Raw genomic sequence first — 21,569 nt, 5'->3', positions numbered from 1 at the left:
AGGGTCTTGGCAGGAGAAGCAGGAGTCACAGAGTAAATCATGTAGGAGTGAAATGAGGGGAATAGTGATCCCCTATGGAGCGCTCTCGTCGAGGCCTAGTCTTTAAATGAAGGAGATGGATGTTGTCCGAATAGCGAAAGTGAAAGAAGTTAGAATGAGGGATTGGATGTGGATGATCAGCCCATCTGAAGAGCTGAATGGCCTTCTCCTACTCATCATTCTAATGATTAAATGTTAACACACATGAGAAGGAAGAAATTATGGGGATCTGTGGGGTATGTGCTCTCTGAAGTAGGAAATTCCAAAAGGGCACAACTCTGTGAGGGAAGAATCTCCTTCCAAACTCTACCTTAAGTGGAAGGCCACTGGTTGTGATTTATCCCACAGAGGAAAACATTCTCTTAGGAACCATCTCACAGAATCTTACACAAGCCCCTTCAATTTGGGGAGCCCTGCCTCAAACTCACTGGATCCATTATGAGTGTGTTTAATGCAAACCAGTGTAATTTTTTCTGAAATTATTCTTTGTTTAAGCTCCGGCAGCATGGTTAGTTTAGCGAGAAGCTGTTACAGTGCCAGTGACCTGGGTTTGAATCCGCCACTGTCTCCCCGTGCCCATGCGTGTTTCCTCCGGGTGCTCCGATTCCCTCCCACATTCCAAGGATGTACTGGGTTAGTCTGCTAATTGGACAGATGGGTACATTTGGGCAATGTGGGCTTGTGCGCTAGAAGGACACGTTACCGTGCTCTATCTCTAAATTTTAAAAAAGTAACAATGTATTAATTCTTGCATATTAAATGTACAAAGGATGTACAAAATGCAGCATGAAACGAGCTGCTGGAGATACTCAACAGATCAGGCACCATCTGTGGAGGAAAAGTGGTACAAAAAATCAAATCCTCGATAATGATTCACAGTTGTTCTATTCCTGATGATACCTGCCTGAAGTAAAATGCACAGTATTCCTTTCACCAACAAAAAAATGTCATTTCATGATTAAATAGCATTGATATAGTATCTGATTCATTGTTTCAGGATGCCCTGAGGAGCTTTGGAGAAGTGTGATGCACAAAAGTGCTGGAGAAACCCAGCAAGTCACACAGCATCCATTGGAAGTAAAAGGTAACCAACGTTTCAAGCCAAGCCATTCGTCAACCACAGCACCTGAAGAATTTCTTGTTTAATGTGCTTTGGAGAAGGACTCCTGAAATATACTCCCTCCTCTAATATTTGGCAGCCAGTCTCAGCACTGCACACACACACACACACACACACACACACAACTGTCAGCAATGTTGTCCATGAAACCACAGGATTGTTGTAAAAGCTCACCTGGTTCACAAATATCCTCAGGAAATGGCTGTCCTTACCTGGTCTGGTCTGTTGGTTGCTCTCAATTACCGAAGGAACAGCCTCACATTTAATCATATCTATGCATGGCTTTCCCAGTGATGCCCACATCCCAAAAAGTGCATTGTATATTGCCTCATGTATCAAGATATGGTGAAAAGCTTTGTTTGTGTGCTTTCCTTACTTAAGTGCTACAGGTAATACAACAATTAAACAAATCTGCAGGTTATTACAGTTAGTCGAAGAGTGCACAGTATAGTGCCTTGACAAATTGAGGCAGAGGTGGGAATTGGTTTAGGAATAACGATTGATGAACAGTACTGGTCTGATCTGTGCCAGACCAGCATGACTGCAGGTATCAACGCGCGGTACAGGCTGGCGCAGTACAATTTTCTGCACCGGCTGTACCTGATGTCGCAAAAATTGAACAGATCTAAACCTTAATTATCAGACCAGTGTTTTAGATGTGGCATTGCGACAGGAAGTTTCGTGCACGTAACCTGGACATATACCAAAGTGAAACTCTTCTGGGTGGAACTGGGCCAAGCCCTGGAAAAAAAATCAAAGGTAAAGAATTCCCACAGGATTCAGAGCTGTTCCTTTTGGGAAATATAATGGACGTAAGGCTCAGAATGAAGCTGTCCAAATTTCAAATTCAGTTTGTCATGATCAGATTGGTGGTGGCCAGGAAGTGCATAGCAGTTGCCTGGAAGTCCGACTCCTACCTGATCATTCATCGTTGGAAAACAGTAATGCAGAGCTGTGTTCCCCTGGAGAAAATTACCTACAACGTAAGGAAATAATACAGAACATTTTTTGTAGGTCTGGCAGCCCTACTTAAACTACATAGGGGCACAATTGTAGTGTGGGCCACCATACCTCGCCTCCCTACCCTACCCTCCTAATCCACCCCTCAATTGGTGAGGGAGTGGGGGTGGGGGTCCCATCCCATTCTACAAGAAAAGCCATGGGGAAAAAAAAGGAACCCTACGCTCTGTCCGCCGCGAAGCGACAGGCCCATTATCCCCCAAATCTAAGTTTCATACCTTTGCTGTTAGTGTTTTGGTTATTGTGTGTAAATGTAATTAGTTTGGTGTTAAGTGTTGGGGGGTGGGGGAGGGGATAAAAAGAACTTAAATTCTATGGGAAGATTGAATGGAAATAATGAAATGTAAATAATGTTGATATTATTGATAATGATATTAATGATATTGACAATGGTTGGAGTTTGAGTGAAAAAACTTAAAAATTTTTTTAAAAACTAATACACAGTATAGTGTTACAAAGACAAAGTTCTGGGGATAGAAAAAAAAGTATAGTTAAAACTGTTCAAGAGCATCAACTTTTACCTGTGAGAGTTCTGCTTAAGAACCTGATAACAGCAGGAAAGAAACTGTTCTTGAATCTGGGGGTTGGTGTTTTCCTGCTCGTGTATCTTCTACCCAGTGGAGAAGAGAGTATGACTGGGGTGGTATGGATCCTTTTATGTGTTGACAGCTTTCCTGAGATAGCAGGGGGTACGGAGAGTAGAGAGGAAATTGGTTTGTGTGATGGACTGAGCTGCTGTCACAACTCTCTACAGTTTCTCAAGGTCTTTGGCAGTGCATTTCCTGTAGTGGGCTGTGATGCATCTAGATGGGATACTATCTCTGGTGTATCGGTAAAAATTGGGAATAGGCTTCACAAACATGCCAAATTTCCAGAGAATTAAGTTAAACAAGAAAGTCTGCAGACATGAGGTTGTAGTGGAATACACAAAAGTGCTGGAGAAACTCAGCAATTAACACAGCATCTAAAGGAAGTTCATAACATGGCGAAGGGCTCAGGCCCGAAACATTGGTAATCCTTTACTTCCTATAGATGCTGCATGACCTGCTGAGTTTCTCCAATGCTTTTGTGTATTCCAATGAATTAAGACAATTTTGTATTCTTGAAGCTCGTGGGAGACTAGATATTAGCCAAGATACAGTATGGTGTAGGATTATATATTTAAAGATGTTTTTCAAATAATGCTCATGGAAGTGAAAGAAATTGGGATTTCTTTTAAATCACTTCATTCATTCTTTGCCCCTGCCCCTCCCCCCACACTACTTGTCACTGATGTATTTTTAGCTGAGCAGAGTTATATGACTGCATGATCAAATATTCCACTTTATTATAATCACTCTTTGTGCGTTATCCTCATTGATAGATTTACAGCCATAAAATTTATGTTCTGTAAAAGAGACCACAAATAAACAGAGCGGAAAGGGTTAAGCAGCCCATATGGTTAGATCTGAACGTTAAAAGTTTAAAATGAAATGCCTCAAATTTATAGTTTGCTCTGACCCAGATTGTGAAAACATATTCCTCTGGAGAACCTACTCCACACCGCAGACAAGAAAAGGCTTTAAAATTTAAAGAGGTGACAAAGAAACTTTGCAGAGGGGAAAAAAAAATGCTCCCTGGAAATTTTAATAAGTCTTCCATTCTGAGGAAAGTTGTGTCTCAATGAAAGTTTAGTGAATTAAAAAGATCTCCCTCTGAAGTTCTGCAATATTTTTCAACAGTGTAAAGAAAGAGGTCGAAGAGTACTTGGGGACATCATGAATGAAACTTCGGTGAACATGAAGCTGATGGTCTTCTTAATAATGCTTTCGTGTAAATGATATAGCACTGCTTTAATGAGCATTTAACACCCTGATTGTACTTCTACGTGCTCTTAAATAGCAGGTAGGATGCTGTTGACATGTTTCTCAAGATAATGAGTGAGATGCCCTCATGAGTTGTTAACCTGATTGACTTTTTAATAGGGGTAACCATTAGCTGCTTTGTTTTGCAATATCAAATAATGGATACATTGTAAACAAAAATCTAATACAGATGCTCCAAATTTCATTATTAAAATTACAATTCCTTGCAAAGAGAGTTGGCATTCACAGAGGGAAATGGGCAGTCAATGTTTTGGGTTGAAGTTCTGCTTGAGGATTGAAACATCAACTGTCCATTTCCCTCTGTGGATGCTGCCCGACCCGCTGAGTTCCTCTGGAAGTTTGCTATTTTTTTTATCTCGAGACTCCAGCATCTGCAGTCTTTTGGGGTTCTGAAGCTTTCAACGTCATTGTTTTGACTGTGAAGAATTCCCAACGCCACCCTTATGGTTAAAAGATTATTTGCATTTGATTGCAAACTCATTTTGCATTATGGCAACAATAATCTTGAATTGTGGTAAAAAGTTATTTGTGTCCCTGGGCTATTTTCATGTAAATTTTCATTACTTGCCTCATTTAGGCTGACATTTCAGTGCAATATTGTGATTTAATATTACTTAGGAGGATGTTAAATTTCCCAAGGATGTGAAAAAAAGGAGCTGGGATTTCCCACTGCACTACAGTTCTTATTTTCCCCCCTCGACTGAAGCCGCCCAAAATAGATTAGTCATTCATCCGGTTGGTGTTCCTGTGACCTTGCTTTGTAAGTGTTGGCTGCTCACCTAGCAACGACACGAAGGTTATTAATTGGCTGCAAAGTGTTTTGGGACGCCCCAAAATGATGAACTGCTGGAAGCATACAAGGTCTCTCCCTCTTACGTAGGCTGCACATCACCCCACAACAATTCACTTGTCCTAAGTATTCTTCCTGCTGTTGCAAGCTGTGAAGGAGGATTGAAGTGTCAAAAGTGCCAGATTCAGATTCACATGTAGCCTCACACATCATTTTGGCTTCTTCAGTGATTGAATAGACCCTTGTGTTGGCGAAGGAGAATTAAGATTGAACAGTGTTCCATTGTGTGGTGATCCGTAGTGCTGATGCATATTAGGGAAAAATACAGTGAGAGCTGCAAAGAAAACTCTTAATTGAAGGCCATTGATGCCCAGCTAATCACAGTGGCTGGTATTGAAAGTCATATCATACAAAAGCAAACTAACCCTTATGTACACTGTAAGTGGCATCCCACTAGAGCCTTCCGCTGTCATCAGCTACCCCTTTTTAGCCCTCTGCCCACTCCCCCTCTCATTTCTCTGCTTTTTTTCTCTTCTATCCTCCCACCTGTATCGACCTATTACTTCTTACCTGTTGGTCTGTGCTCCTCCCACTAGCATTTCCTCCCTCCTTTCCCCTCTTCCTCCCTCTCCCCCCAGCCTTTTATTCAGGCATCTGCCTGTTTTTTACTTGTCCCTGATGAAGGGCCCAGGCCCGAGGCCTTTACATCCTGCGTGTCCTGCTTGAGTTTCTCCAGCACGTTTGTGTATTGCACTTGACCCCAGCATCTGCAGATGTTATTGTTTAACTACCTCCAGATGCTCTACCTTTGGTTCCTTATGGCACAAAATTGCAGAATCAATATCTACATCAGTGGAAATTTGGCATGTTGTGGAAAAGTCTGTCAATCTTTGATAGACACATCATGAAAATGTAATGAGTGTTTGTATCACGGCCTGGTTTGGAAACCCGAGGGCCCAGGAAGAGTGCAGAAAGTGGCCAACCTACTCACTCCATCACAGGTACTGACCTCCCATCCATTGGAGACATCAATGTGAGGTGTTGCCTCAGAAAGGCAGCCAACATCATAAAGGACCTCCAAAATCCTGGTCACAAACTCTTCTCACTGCTACCTTCAGACAGAAGGTACAAAAGCCTGAAGTCCGGCACCTCTGGGCTCAAGAAAATGTTTTGATAGAAGCGGATACAGTTAGTGGTGTTTAAGAGGATTCAGGATAGGCATGTGAATGTGCACAGAATCAAGGGAAATGGATCATGGGCAGTCAGCAAAGTTTTAGTTTAATTTGGTCATCAGCAGAGACTCGTGAATCGTAAGATCTGTTTCTGTGCTGTGCCCACGAGACCATGTCACCCAATTTCACCGACACACCTGCTACATTTTGATTGGTGGGAGGAAACCCATGCAGACATGGGGAGAACACACAAACTCCTTCCATATAGCACTGGATTCGAACGCTGTGACAGCTTTGTGCTAACCGTGACACCCTCTGTTCTATGTGTGCTTGTATCAGTTTCTCCTGTTTCAAGTAATTCAAACTCTGTTGTCAGAATAAGAAGCTTAAAGCAATTCATTGCATGTACCCCTCAAAAAATATCTGTCTCAAGAAAACCAGAGAAGCAAAGGCAGTCTGTACAAAACATGAGCAAGCTTTCAAAGATCAAGCCTACGAGGCCCAATGTAGCAAGGCTTGCCCAGCCATGCTATCCTCAGGTTGGAAAATGCTGCTTGCTCCCTGTTACCAGGAATTCCTTAGCAATTCCACTGGAACCTTTCAGAAATTCCAGGTCACACCAATTACTTCCTGCAAACCTGCTTAATTTTTTTTGTCATTTAAACATACAGCACAGTAACAGGCCATTTCAGCCCTCAAGTGTGTGCTGCCCAATTTATACCCCATTAACCTACACCTCCAGTACATTTCAAAAGATGGGAAGAAACTCGAGTCTGTGGAGAAAACCCATGCAGACGGGGGAGAACGTACAAACTCCTTACAGACAGTGCGGGATTTGAACCTTAGTCCTGATCACTGGTACTGCAAAGGCGTTGTGCTAACCTCTCTACCAACTGTGCCACCCCATAGCACAGAAACAGACCCTTTGCCCCAACTTGTCCACCAAGCTAGTCCTACTTCCCTGTGTTTGGCCGATATCCTTCTGCCTTTTAAAAATTTCAATCGTCCTTACCTTTACCACTTCCTCTGGCAGCTCATTCCCACCACCCTCTGGATGAAGAAGGTGCTTCTTAGTTCCCTTTTAAACCTTCCCCTCTCACTTTAAATCAATGCCCTCTAGCTTTTGATTTCTCTTCTCTGAGATAAAGCCTGTGACTATCTATCTTATTTATGCTATTCACGATTTTATAAACCTCTAACAGTTTCCTGCTCAGCCTTCTGGGATCTAGGGAGAAAAGTCCCATTTTGAATCAGGCCCTTCCCTGTCAAACTTGATAAAGGTCCTGACCTGAAACATTAACTGTCTATCTTACTCCACGGATGCTGGGGTCAACCCATTAAATCCCTCCAGCTTCTCTTTGGTCAAGGTTCCAGCATCTGCAGTTTTTCTGGTTCTTCAGCCATTGGAGGATCTCCATCTCAGCCCCACCACCCTCCCTATGTGTCCAACATGATTCATTATCCCCTCTGGCCCTCTCCCTCCCTGAGGTCAGACATTGACCCTGTGAAGAAATCAACCCGAGTCAGTGACCAGAGAGCTGAATGGGACTGGGGAAGCATCTACATGACTTGAGGGGTCAGGACCGGGAACATTGGACAGCTGCAGCTGCAGTTCCTTTGGGTCTGGAAGCTGACACCACAGGAGAGAATTACAGGACCAAGGCAAGAGAAAGTGTGCGAGTTCAGAACTTACAGCAGCCAAACCCAGCAGGACCCACAGAAATCCCAGAGACATTGTTTCAGGGAATGGCGAAATGAAAGCCATTTTAGCAGGGTCATATTATCTGAACTATAGATTTTCTGATACGGCAGCTGTTAAAATTGCCAAGACATAGCAAAACTTTCAACAAGGGTTGTGTAATGGAGTGGTGATAGACAGTGATAACATCGGACAGGGAAACTCCAGTGTTTTATGCTGTAGTGTTTTATCATGCAGTGTGACCACATACCCATCAAGTCTGTGTCAGCTCCCACATCCCTACATGTGGGACATAATCCCATCAGTCTTATCCTCCCTCTTCTTATTTGCATTTCCTGCAATTTATTTGCTCCTACACATTCCCATCAACTGCCCTTTGATCCTTACCATTTGCAATGACCAATGCAGAGGGAGTGTGGGAGGAGTGGGGAGTGTGCTGTGGTGGTGGAGCTGGGGAGAGAAGTCCCACACGTAGGGATATGGGAGGAGTGGGGAGTGTGTTGTAGTGGTGGAGCTGGGGGGGCAGAAATCCCTCACAGGGATGTGGGAGGAGTGGGGAGTGTGTTGAAGTGGTGGAACTGTGGGGGGAGAAGTCTCACACATAGGGATGTGGGAGGAGTGGGGAGTGTGTTGTGGTGGTGGAGCTGGGGAAGAGAAGTCTCACTCGTAGGGTTGTGGGGGGAGTGGGGAGTGCATTGTGATGGTGGAGCTGGGGAGAGAAGTCCCACACATTGGGATGTGGGAGGAGTGGGGAGTGTGTCATGGTGGTGGAGCTGGGGGTGGGGGGGGGAGAACTCCCACACAGAGATGTGGGAGGAGTGGGGAGTGTGTCGTGGTGGTGGAGCTGGGGGTGTGGAGAAGTCCCACATGAGGGGCAAATGCAATGACAAATTAACTGACCAGCTGGTCTCTGGGACATTGAAGGGAAGTGGAGGAAATGCATAGTTGTTAGAAGAAGAGCAAGCAAACTCCACACTTGCAGCAGTGGGGATCGACATCGTACTCAAATCCCTGGAGACGAGGCAGCAGCTGTAACAAAGAGGGTGACAGAGACAGATCTCAATGACTACCACCCCGTGGCACTGACCTCCAACATTATGAAATCCTTCGAGTGTCTGGTGATGGAACACATGAAAGTTCACCTCCCAGAAGCAGAGGATCCATTTCAATTTGGCTGGAGATGGAATGATTCCACTAATGATGCCATAACCTTGTCCCTCCAAACCATTCTGCGCTACCTGAAGGGCAACACCTCATAGGCCAGGTTGCTGTTCATTCGGCATTTAATACAATCATTCCCCAGAGACTGGTGGAGAAGCTGTCCTCACTGGGACAGAACACTGGTCACATTCACTCCACAGCAGATACAATATCGCTGGCTCTCCACTCAGCACTGGATTACCTCAAAAGCAGCAACTCATACATACGGATGCTCTTCAACGGACACAGCTCGGCCTTCAATATTATTATTCCCTCAGTGCTGGTTAAGAAGCTACAAACTCTAGACTTCTAACCCTGTTCTGCAACTGGATCCATGACTTTCTCAGCGGAAGACCACAGTCAGTCCAAATTGGAAACAATGTCTCCTCCTCATTGATCATTAGTACAGGCTCACCTCAAGGGTGCGGGCTCAGCCCACTGCTCTCATGATACACTGTGTGGCCAGGCACAATTCCAATGCCATTCACAAATTTGCTGATGACATGACAGTTTTCGGCAAAATCACAAACGGCAATGAGGAAGCGTATAGAAGGGAGATAGATCAGCTCGTTGAATGGTGTATACACACTTGTTTATTTTTATATATGCGCCATACACACACACATTCTCACACACACACACTTACTTTAAATTACTGGTATACCTTTCTGTATAAATGTGATTGTTATGTGCTGTGTGTATGTGTGTGTGCAGTGGTCCAGAAGACCGCTATGTCATCTGGTTGCAAATGTACAGTCAGATGATAATGAACTTGAAAATGAAGGAGTCTTTGGGGAGAATAAGTGGGCTGAGAGGGTTGGGGGTGAACGCGTTGGATTTAAGAGGGCTTTTGCACCTGTAGTGATCCAAAGGCTACTGTGAACCCCTAAGACCTATTCAATAATGTTCCTAAATTACCAGAGTTTCAAATCCTAAGAGATGAAAGAAATTAAATCAGTCAAAACAAACACAAGTAAAATCACATAAGGGTAACATGCAGAGGATTGTGTAAATCATGGCCAACTCCTTTCCCTGGAAAAATCTACTCTACAAGCAAGTCCCAAGCTCATCATCAATCCTTTTTGTTTTGTTCAAAGTGGAAGGTTTAAATGATAAAAGATCATCAAACTGTAGATTGAAAGAACGTTAAATACAGTGTCACACAAACTCTAATTAGTAGCCACATCACTGCAGTTAGAACTGTGCACTTCTTGTAAACAGACTGTGATGCACCTGTAGATTATTTCATAGTCGACTTTTTGAGTTTGGATATTGCAGCCCAAGGTGGAATCCTGTGAATGTCTGATGCAAAAAAATTCCAGAAAATCCGCAAGAAGCTAACCAGACAGAGTTGCCAGCAAATGCACAGTCATGTCTGAGTCACATACTGGAGGCATTCATTAGGGATCACCAGCTACTTATTTGTAGAAGGACAATTCTAGGTGTAATTTCGTGTTACCACATTACAGGATTTAATCAGAGAAATTGTATCTGTTCTCACAATTTAGCCCTGAATGAAAGATTTTTAAAGATGTTTTATATTTGTGAGTTTTCAAAAACCAGGGAATAGAAATAATAAAGAATATTTTCCTATTAACCAAAAGCCATCATTCCATTCATCACAGAACAGTTTCACATTTTCTGTTTTCTACCTGGGCATAACAATTGCATATTTGGTGAAGAGGTCATAGATACAGTAATCTCTTGTGAAAGAATGAAATTTCAGCTAATATTTATTTGTTCCCTTTCGCTACCCCCCCCCCCCATTCAGCTCCCCCATCACCATTTTCATCTCCCTCCACTCCAAGTTTTACCCATCTTCTACCCACACATTTTGCCCAGAGGATCCCCTTCCCCATCAGGATCCTTCTGCCTTTCACCTCTCCCCTAATGGTTTCCACATGTCAGATTCCAACACTGGTAGTCTTCGTGTCCCCACTATACCCAATTCTGCATCTGTCTCCTCCTTCACCCTCCCTTCCCTTCACTTGACTGCATCTGCCTGTCCTTCCACCGATCATTCACCTGCCTCCAGCTTCCAGGTCCAGCTCCACCCTCCCCCACCTGGATCCATTTACCCATCATCCATCACCTCTCCACGTATTAACTACCGGCCCCTCTTTCACACCTCAACCCTCTCTTCTTTGTAGTAGCAATCTTCCTTCTCCACTCTGAGTCCTGATGCAGGGTCTCAACCTTTTTCTCAGTTGAGAAAAGCGACCTGAATGTTTCCATCATTTTCTATCACTCCATTAGAAACTGCAGAGAGTTGTGAATGAAGTTCACAGAATCCATTGATTTTGTCTATACCTCCCACTCCTTGGGAAAGCTGCCCAGTATACTAAGGGACCCATCCCACCCCAGTCACATTCATTTCTCCCTCCCCCCCTTCTGTCAGGCAGAAGGTACAGGACTTGAAAACATGAACTCACTGATTCAAGGACAGTTTCTCTCCTGCTATTATCAGATTCTTGAATGGACAACTCACTGGTGAAAGATGATGCCTTGCACTGTTTAACTGAACTTTTCTTCACATCCTGCACTTTTTTCCAAATAACACAATATTGTGCACATTTTTTATTTCTTTTAAGTTCGTTCATTTATCATCTGATTGTACCAGTACAACCCGATGAAACAGCTTTCTTCAGTCCACGGTGCAAAACAGTGCAAACACATAAACAGGCATAACACACATACAGACAAATAGAGTACGTATAAATAGTGGGGTCTCAGAGAGTTGTTTTAGCTGTTCATCAGTCATTCAGCAGTCTCACCCGCTGTGGGAAGATGTTCCTCAGCCTGGTGGTTCTGGCTCTAATATTTTTGAATCTTTTCCTGATAGGAGTAGCTGGAAGATGCTATGTGTGTGGTGGTAAGGGTCATCGCAGATTTTATGAGGCATCTTTAAACAATAATCTTGGTAAATCACATTAGTAGGGGAAGGGAAACCCTAGTGATCCTCTCTGGAGTACAATGTTAGTAAATGCGAGGTTATCCACTTTGGTAGGAAAATTAGAAGAGCAGATTATTATTTAAATGGTGAAAAACTGCAGCATGTTGTAGTGTAGAAGGACTTGGAAGTGCTTGTGCATGAATCGCAAAAAGTTGGGTTGCAGGCACAAAAGATTATTAAGAAGGCAAATGGAATGTTGGTCTTTGTTGCTAGAGGAATTGATTTCAAGAGCAGTAAGGTCATGCTGTACAGTACAAGGTACTGGTGAGACTGCACCTGGAGTACTATGTGCAGTTCTGGTCTCCATACTTGAGGAAAGTCCAGAGAAGGTTCACCAGGTTGATCCCAGAGATGAGGGGGTGACATACGAGGAGAGACTAAATCGTCTGGTATAATACTCACTCAAACTCAGAAGAATGAGAGGAGATCTTATAGAAACATATAAAATTATGAAAGGGATAGATAAGATAGAGGCAGGAAAATTGTTTTCACTGATTAATGAATCCAAAACTAGGGGACACAGCCTCAAGATTCAAGGGAGTCGATTTAAGACAAAGATGAGGAAAAACTGTGGTCTTTCCGCTCAGAAGCTCAGAATCCAGTTACAGAGAAGGGTGTTGAGTCCCAGCGAGGTCTACTTCTCCACCAGCTTCTGGGGTATGATTGTATTAAATGTTGAGCTGAAGTCAATGAACAGCAGCCCAGCATATGAGACATCGTTCCCGAGGTGACTCAGGATGGAGTGGAGGGACAAGGCTACAGGATCATCAGTGAAATAGTTCCCTATATGAAGGCAAATTGAAATGTGTCCAGTGTCTCTGGGATGTGCACTTTGATATGTTCCATCATCGGAGGCTTGAAGCATTTCATAATTATGAAGTTCAGTGCCACTCAATGACAGTGCCACTCAATGACAGTAGTCATTGAGGCCAGTTACTGTTACCCTCTTTGAATGATCGTGGCTGCCTTGATACCCACGAGGACAATGGACTGCTGTAATAACATGTTGAAGATCTTCGTAAGGAGAGTCAGTTGGCCTGCATAGACCTACAGCACCCAGATCGGTATGTTGTCTCGTTCCGCTGCCTTGTGTGGGTTCACCTTGGAGAGGATTCTCCTCACCTTGGCCACAGCTATGCAAGAGCCTGTTCTTCAGAGCGACATAGATCTTTCTCTGCCATCAGCCTATTCTTCTCGTTTAACTATGCATAGATGATGTTCAGTCTGTCTGGAAGGGAGACTTCATTATAGTTGACTCACAAGGATGTCTAGTGATCTGTTACTGTTTTGATACCTGGGCAAAGGCACCTTTATTATTGCACTTCCTGTTGTATTAAGTATGGGCTTACTTGCTGAACAATACACAAAACGCAGCTTTGGTACAGATGAATATAAGCAATTCAATTCAATTTACTATTCTTATTGTTATTAATAATATGTGAAGGTTTAAATTGTCCTCTAGAGGAATAAAAGCAGAATCGAAGCTAATTCTTCTCAAGTATGGTTCTAAGCCTTAGAAATTAGAATAAATAAGGGATGGGACCCTGTGTGGGATATTTCATAGAGGAGAGGGTAAGCAGGGCCTTTGTATGTCATCCAAAAGATAAGACCTTCTGTAGTGCAGGGTTCCTTATAATCTTGGGTCACATCCCTTTATCTATTTATTTATGTTTGTTTGTTTATTTCAATTTTTAAAATTTAGAAATACCACACAGTAACGAGCCTGCTCTGCCTAAATTCACCCTCGTGATCCATTAACCTACTAACCCTGTACATCTTTGGAATAAGGGAGGAAACTGGAGCACCTGGAGGGAGCCCACACAGACTCTGGGAGAACGTACAAACTCCTTACAGACAATGGTGGATTCGAACCCAGGTCACTGGTGCTGTACTAGTGTTGTGCTAGCTGGGGAAAAATTTGGGCCATTAACTAGCAGAGACGGCCCTTCTAACAAAGATGAGAAAGTGCTAAAACTGGAGATACAATTTAGATTGCATTTTAAGTTGTAGTTATATTCCAACAAAGTCATTATTGTAACATGGCATAACCTTTATCAATGGGGTATCCTTTATGGGTTTTGCAGTCTGTTTGCAGTTGACCTGAGTAGAACTTCACTTGGGGTGACACAGTTAGTGTAGCAGTTAGCGCAACACCTTTACAGTGCCAGCGATCAAGACTGAGGTTCGAATCCCATGTTCTCCCCATGACTGTGTGGGTTTGTCCCGGGGACTCTGGTTTCCTCCCACTGTTCGAAACATACCAGGGGTGTAGGTTAATTGGGTGTAAATTGAGCAGCAAGAACTGGTGGGTTGAAATGGCCTGTTATTGTGCTGTATGTCTAAATTTTTTTTAATAAAATAAAAAAAACATTTAATTTAAAAAATGTAATAAATCTAAATTTTAAAAATGTAATAAATCTAAATTTAAAAAATAAGACACAGAGGGAATCGAGGGAAGCGGATCATGAGTAAGCAGCGGAGATTTATTTTAATTTGGCATCATGTTCAGCATTTGTACACATACTGTACAATGTATAGATGCAACAAAATTCTTACTTGCTGCTGCCAAAGAAGCAGTTGTAAAGAAAAATAACTAATTTAATTAAAAATTAATTCATAATTAAGTTCATAATGAACTGGAGGGTCTTGTCCTCTGCTGTACTGTTCTAGGTCCTAGGGACACTCACAAAACAATGCAATGCTCCCTTGTGTACCACATGCTAAATGTACTGTAAAACAGAACAGTACGGTCCAAGGGAAGGCAGGCACACACACACACACACACACACACACACACACACACACACACACACACACACACACACACACAAAACAGTGCTGTATATCTACATTTTTAAATTTTAATTAAACTTTTTCAAAAAGCCCAATGCAAAGCCGTTTACCTACTTCATGCCTTTTCATGATGCTCATCCCTCACTGTCCTTAGACTGAGCCGTTTGCTGGATTGTTTTGAAGAGTAGTGTCAACAACATTGCAGCCAGTTGAGAGTTGCTCATAGACCGATGGCCATCTTCACCCTCTGATCAACCAGATGGGCTTTGCCCATCCAGTGGTTTCATGGCCATTGGTGATTCTTTGACTGATCTATTCTAGCCTTGGCGGAGCGGAGGCAGCATAGTTTGCCCTCCAAAATGAATTTTGCTTCAGAGAGCTGGAATTTTGGAGTCTATGGTTCATTCCTCCATGACTTCACACCAGACTGGAGTGGGACCCTATGTAGTGAAGGTTCATGTACAGTTCCACCTGCTAGAATCATTGACTCACTGAATTTTAATTCAATAGTAGGTGGGATTTGAAATCCCACTTATCAATTAATAGTGTGGATGGTTGATTGGCCACATATTATTGAACATCTTCCTGAGGAATTATTTCTGAGTCTAAAGAATTCTATCAATGGAAAACAATTCACTTAAAAGTCGTGCAAGAAATTTTAACTTAATTTTTATTTGTTTGTGTACAGGATGTGGCGGTTGTTGGCAAGGTCAATGTTTCATCTTGTAGTTGTGTGTGTGAGTTCTTAAGACAACACATGGATGAAGGAAAAGGTTCTTTACTTTAAAGTTGATATGAATAGCACCGTGAGGTAGGCCATGAGGCTGCAAGTCTCCATTACAGATTTCACATACTACCTCTTGCTCTGCGTCAGCCCCCAGTGGCAGCCAAGTATAATCAAACAGTAAGGCATTGCAAGTTGCATTGCAACTATGATCAGCATCATTACATCTCCCTTTCTTAAAACAAAAGTAGCTTACTTTCAACTCACATGTTTTCTTTGTATAACTGCAATTTTAACTTTAAACACCAAGAATTTACATTTTCATTATTATCAACATTGCTAACATTTTTTAAACTTGTTTTGTGTGTTCACATTTATATTCACTAAACCTTGAAGAGCAAATATGATAGTACTTCATTCTATAACAGGAGCCTTTAAATTTGTTCAATGAGTCTCTTAGGAGGATTCATGTGTCTTGACGATCTCCTGATTAATTGTCCTTGAATCTGAGTTGTTGCTTTAGATAATGTCTTCTCAGAAGTGCATTCAGGTTGGTCAACAGTATCCATCTTTCCATCTACTATGGCTGGTCTTATTTGAAGCTCTCGATGATTTCGTCACAGAACCACCTTCATCTGTCTGAATGGTGTATGATCTTGGTTGGACTTCACTAAGGACAGTTCCCTTCTGACTCCATAAGTTTGTTTTGTCTTTTAGTCTTACTTGGTCACCAGTGTAGAGTTCCAATAGATTTTTGTCCTCTGTAAAAGTAATACTTTCGCTTTTCTTTCTGTTGTTCTTTGAACTTCCTCACTTTCTCCCTCTCTTTTGTTTTTACGAGATTCTCCAGAATGGGTAGGTTTGATCTTAGCCTGTATCCCATAAGGAGTTGTGCTGGTGACATACCACACTCGAGTGGCATTGTGTGGTATACTAGCATGCTCAGGTAGAAGTCTGTTCCACTGTCTTTTGCCTTGTTCATCAGTCTTTTCACTGCCTGTACTGATTTTTCCACTAGACTATTGGACTGTGGAAATTGAGGACTTGACGTGGTGTGTACCAAGTCCCACTCTGTGGCAAACTGTCAAAACTTTTAATTGCAAAACTGGGGTCCATTGTCTGTCAAGACCTCACTTGCCACACCATGTCTGGAGAATATGGCTTTCATATCTGTTATTGCAGCATCTGCAGTGGTGGTGTTCAGTTTACACACCTCTGGATACAGGGAGTAATAGTCTGTGACTACAAGATAGTCCTTCCCTTGACATTCAAATAGGTCAGTGCCTATTCGTTAAGGTCTGTATGGTGCTGGGTGTGGCTTTAGTGGTTCTGCAGGATTGCTTGCTTGATATTTCCAGCATATGGTACAGTTTGACACTTCATTTGTTATATCATTGTTGATTCTTGGCCAGTACATCAGCTCTTGTGCTCTTTTCTTACACTTTTTGATTCCAAGATGTCTTCCATGGATCCTTTTTTAGCATCTCTTTTCTCAGTTTCTTTGGATAAGAATTTTGCTTCCTTTGTCGATGATGCCTTCAACCACTGATAGTTCTTCCCTGCAGTTCCAGCACTCTGCAATGTTAGGTGAGCAGTCCTGCTTCATGTTGGGACATCCATCCAAGATATTTTTTCTCAATTGTCTCAGAGTTTCATCTTTGTTTGTCTCTGATTTTATGAACCATTTATGCACCTGATATGGGCAGTGCCCTTGTGATCATGTCCATGAAGGTGTTCATGTCTTCATTAATTTTGGTGTTTGTGGGCTCTCTCGTGACAACAGCTCTAGACAATGTGTCTGCTGTTTATGTTAGCTTACCCAGAGTGTATGCTACATTCAGTGTATAGCGTTGCGGCCTAATTATAATTCTTTGTACTTTGAAAGTGGACATTCACTTAATGGCTTTTGGAACAATGCAATCAAGGGCTTATGGTCAGTCTCTACACTGATTGCTTGTCCTGACACAAACCGATGAAATCTTTCACAGGTGTATGTGATGCTGAGCAGCTCCTTTTCAATTTGAGCGTATCGCATCTCCACATCTGTCATTGAACATGAGGCATACGCAATAGGTCATCATATTTTTGCAGAAGAACTGCACCGAGCCCACTATGTGATGCATCTGATGATATCTTGATAGGTCTCACCGGGTCGTAAACCTCAGAACTGGTTCCTCTGTGAGCAGTTTCTTTAGTTCCCTCCATTACTTTTTATGCTCATGATCCCACTCCCATTCAATGTTCTTTCTGTTCATCTTCTCAATGGAGCCGTCTTTTCTGAGAGGTTGGACATGAATTTACCCATATAGTTGACCATTCCATTAAACCTCCATGTGGATCCTTTTTGCATTGTGGCCTTGGCATGTTTCCAATGGCAGACACCTTTCTGGGATCTGGTCTGATCCCCTCACTGCCAATAATATCTCCTACAAACGTTAGTTCTGTCACCCCGATCTGGCATTTCTCTCTATTCAGCTTCAGGTTTGCTTTCCTTGATGCTTCCAGCACTTTCCTTAGTCTCTCATCATGCTCCATTCTCGTGGTTCCCCACACTATGATGTCATCCATTGAGGTATCAACTCCATCCAGGTGCTCATAGACCATATGGATAGTTTTGTGATACATTTCAGGAGCTGAGGCAATTCCAAATGGTAACCTTAGGAATCTGTATCTGCCAAATGGACAATTGAATGTGCACAGTCTTGAACTTGCTTCATTCAATTTCAACTGCCAAAATCCTGATGACGCATCTAACTTGCTGAAAAACTTTGCAATTGCAAACTGTGACCTGATTCATTCACACGTCAGAAGCTTAAATTGTTCTCTCTTTAGTGCTCTATTTAGATCTCTTGGATCCAGGCAAATTCTAAGCTTTCCATTCTTTTGTCCACAACGATGAGTGAACTCACTCACTCCATTGGCTCATCCATCTTCTGAATCATGATCAGGCTTTCCATCCAGTCCAACTCTTCTTTTAGTTGCTTTTGAACACAAATGGAACCTTTCTACATGTATGTATTATTGGTGGCACATGTTTATCCACTCTGATCATGCGTTTTCCTGGAAGGCAGCCTAGACCCTGAAAAAGGTAATTGTACTCTTTCATGAGTTCATCATAGATTGTCTCTCCTTCACTTTCCATCATGAGGACTACTGCATGAACCTTGCTTTGTTGCACTTGGATCCTACTGTAATGGGCATAATGGTTGCTTTTGTTGCACATATAACATGTTTTACCATGTGCTGGACACTTTTTTGGTAGGTGTTGTGTACCGCATCGACAACATGGCTTTCGATTGTCCCTTTCATTTTTGTTTGCTGGCCATGCATCTCTTTACACTTTGGCATGCTTTTTTGTTAAATGGTTTATGTCCTTTCTTGCTCACTGCATCCACTTTGCAGCTAGTTTCATTGAGCAGTTTCTGTAGCCCTACAGAGTGCTATGGCTTTTTCTAGGTCTAGACTTTCCTCTCTTAGCAGTCTTTCCCTTAAACTATTATCGAGAATGCCACACACAAGTCTGTCTTTTTATCAGCGAGTCAGTCAGTCCACCAAATTCACACGTTTTGCTTCTGTTTCTTATTTCAGTCACATACTTATCAATACTTTCTTCTGTTTTTTGTATACATGTGAAAAATCTCAAATGCTGTTTAAATCTGTTCCAATTTTCAGCCACATTACCTGTCAGCTGAAGTTTCACTGGTGGACGTAATCCTTCCATTTTTCTCTTCACTGATCAGTTGTTGACTTTAGATTTTACCTTTTAAAGTATTTCCTTCTAATTTCCTTCATCCCACTTCTGACACTACTTTTTATCTTATATTTGTGTGTGTGAGTTCTTAGACAGCACATGGTTAGGAACATAGGAACATAGGAAGTAGGAACAGGAGTAGGCCAAAAATGGCCCATCGAGCGTGCTCTGCCATTCAATACAATCATGGCTGATCTAATTTATGACCTAACTCCACCTACCTGCCTTCTCCCCATATCCCCTTATTCCTCTATCATGTAAAAATTATTCTAACCGAATTTTAAATATGTTTAATGAGGCAGCCTCAATCGTTTCCCTGGTTAGAGAATTCCAAACATTCACTACTCTCTGGGAAAAACTATTTTTCCTCATCTCTGTCCTAAATCTATTCCCCCGAATCTTGAGACTGTGTCCTCTCGTTTTAGTTTCCCTGGCCAGCTCAAAAAACCTTCCTACATCTATCCCATCCATACCCTTCATAATCCTATATGTTTCTATAAGATCTCCTCTCATTCTTCTGAACTCGAGCGAATACAATCCTAGACAATTTAATCTTTCATCATAAGTCAACCCCTTCATCCCAGGGATCAACCTAGTAAACCTCCTCTGGACCGTCTCCAAAGCCAGTATATCCTTCCTCAAATATGGAGACCAGAACTGGACACAGTACTCCAGGTGGGGTCTTACCAGTACCTTATACAGTTGCAACATTATCTCCCTACTCCTGAATTCAATTCCTCTAGCGATGAAGGCCAACAATCCATTTGCCTTCTTAATAACCTGCTTCACCTGCAACCTAACTTTTTGCGATTCATGCACAAGCACTCCCAAGTCCCTCTGCACAACAGCATGCTGTAGTTTTTCACCCTTTAAATAATATTCAGTTCTTTTATTTTTCTTGCCAAAGTGGATAACCTCACATTTACTAACATTGTACTCCATCTGCCAGACCTTTGCCCACTCATCCAGCTTAACTATATCCCTCTGCAGACTCTCCACATCCTCATTACAATTTGCTCTTCCACTCAATTTGGTGTCATCTGCAAACTTGGCTACACCACATTTTGTCTCCTCCTCCAAGTCATCAATGTAAATGATGAACAGTTGTGGGCCTAACACTGACCCCTGCGGCACCCCACTTACCACTCTCTGCCAACCTGAAAAACTCCCATTTATCCCGACTCTCTGCCTCCTGTCAGACAACCAATTTTCAATCCAGACCAATATACTTCCCCGGACTCCACTTTCCTGTAACTTACTGATAAGTCTCTTGTGTGGCACCTTATCAAACGCTTTCTGGAAATCCAAATATACAACATCAACCTGTTCCCCTCTATCCACCGCACTCATTATATTCTCAAAGAATCCTAACAAGTTTGTCAAACAAGATCTTCCCTTTCTAAAACCATGCTGCGTCTGCCTGATTGAACCCTTACATTCCAAAAGTTTCACTATTTCATCTTTAATGAGGGCTTCAAGCATTTTTCCAACTGCAGACGTCAAGCTAATTGGCCGATAATTTCCAGTCTTCTGCCTACATCCCTTCTTAAAAAGTTGCGTGACATTTGCTGTCTTCCAGTCTGCCGGGACCTGCCCAGAATCCAAGGAATTTTGGTATATGACCACCAATGCATCAACTATAACTTCTGCCCTTTCCTTCAGAACCCTTGGATGCATATCATCAGGGCCAGGTGATTTGTCTGGCTTTAGTCCCATTAGTATCTCCACCACCACTTCTTTTGTAACAACTATTTTATCAAGGCCCTCCCCAACATTTGCATCCTTAACTCCGCACTTGGGCATGCTGGACGTGTCTTCCACCGTGAAGACTAACACAAAATATTTGTTTAATGCATCGGCCATTTCCTCATTTTTTGCTACCAGTTTTCCTTTCTCATCCTCCAAGGGTCCTATGTTAACTCTGGCCACCCTCTTCCGTTTTATATATTTATAAAAATTTTTGCTTTCTGTTTTTATATTTTGTGCCAATTTACTTTCATAATCCTTTTTCCCATTTCTTATTACCCGCTTTGTAACCCCTTGTTGTCTCTTAAAGTTTTCCCAATTTTCCAGTTTCCCACTGCTCTTTGCAGCTTTGTACACCTGCGCCTTCAATTTTATACTCTCCTTTATTTACTTTAAAGTTGATATGAACAGCACCATGAGGCAGGCCATGAGGCTGCAAGTCTCCAATACAGATCCAACATACTGTGTGTCTCTGACTCGGTGTCAGTCCATGGTAGCAGCCAAGTATATTCAAACAGTAAGGCATTACTAGTTGCTTGCAACCATGATCACTATCATTACAGTCACCATTTGCTGCCTCTGCCTTATTGCCCTCAAGAAGGGGATGGTGGTGAGCCACCTTCTTGAACGGTTGCCATCCTTGTGGTGAAGATACTGTAAGGTTGGGAGTTCTATGATTTAGATTCTGTAACTTTAA

The 21,569-nt window shown here is 42.4% G+C and overlaps 1 long non-coding RNA gene across 12 annotated transcripts in view; it reads left to right on the top strand.

Moving 5' to 3' along the window:
* The window catches only part of LOC138737341 (uncharacterized), a 78,302-nt gene that overhangs the window by 20,933 nt on the left and 35,800 nt on the right, over positions 1-21,569 (top strand). For all 12 annotated transcript variants that reach the window (XR_011340873.1, XR_011340867.1, XR_011340874.1 and 9 more), the window contains 2 exons: positions 1,037-1,123; positions 3,901-4,063. This is a non-coding gene — a long non-coding RNA (uncharacterized lncRNA). The remainder of the gene's footprint in view (positions 1-1,036; positions 1,124-3,900; positions 4,064-21,569) is intronic.

The sequence above is a fragment of the Narcine bancroftii genome, chromosome 1 (genome assembly GCF_036971445.1).
Source record: "Narcine bancroftii isolate sNarBan1 chromosome 1, sNarBan1.hap1, whole genome shotgun sequence".
Taxonomy (NCBI): domain Eukaryota; kingdom Metazoa; phylum Chordata; class Chondrichthyes; order Torpediniformes; family Narcinidae; genus Narcine; species Narcine bancroftii.
The sequence above is the reverse complement of the archived record's forward strand: the minus strand, read 5'-3'. Positions and strand labels throughout refer to the sequence as shown.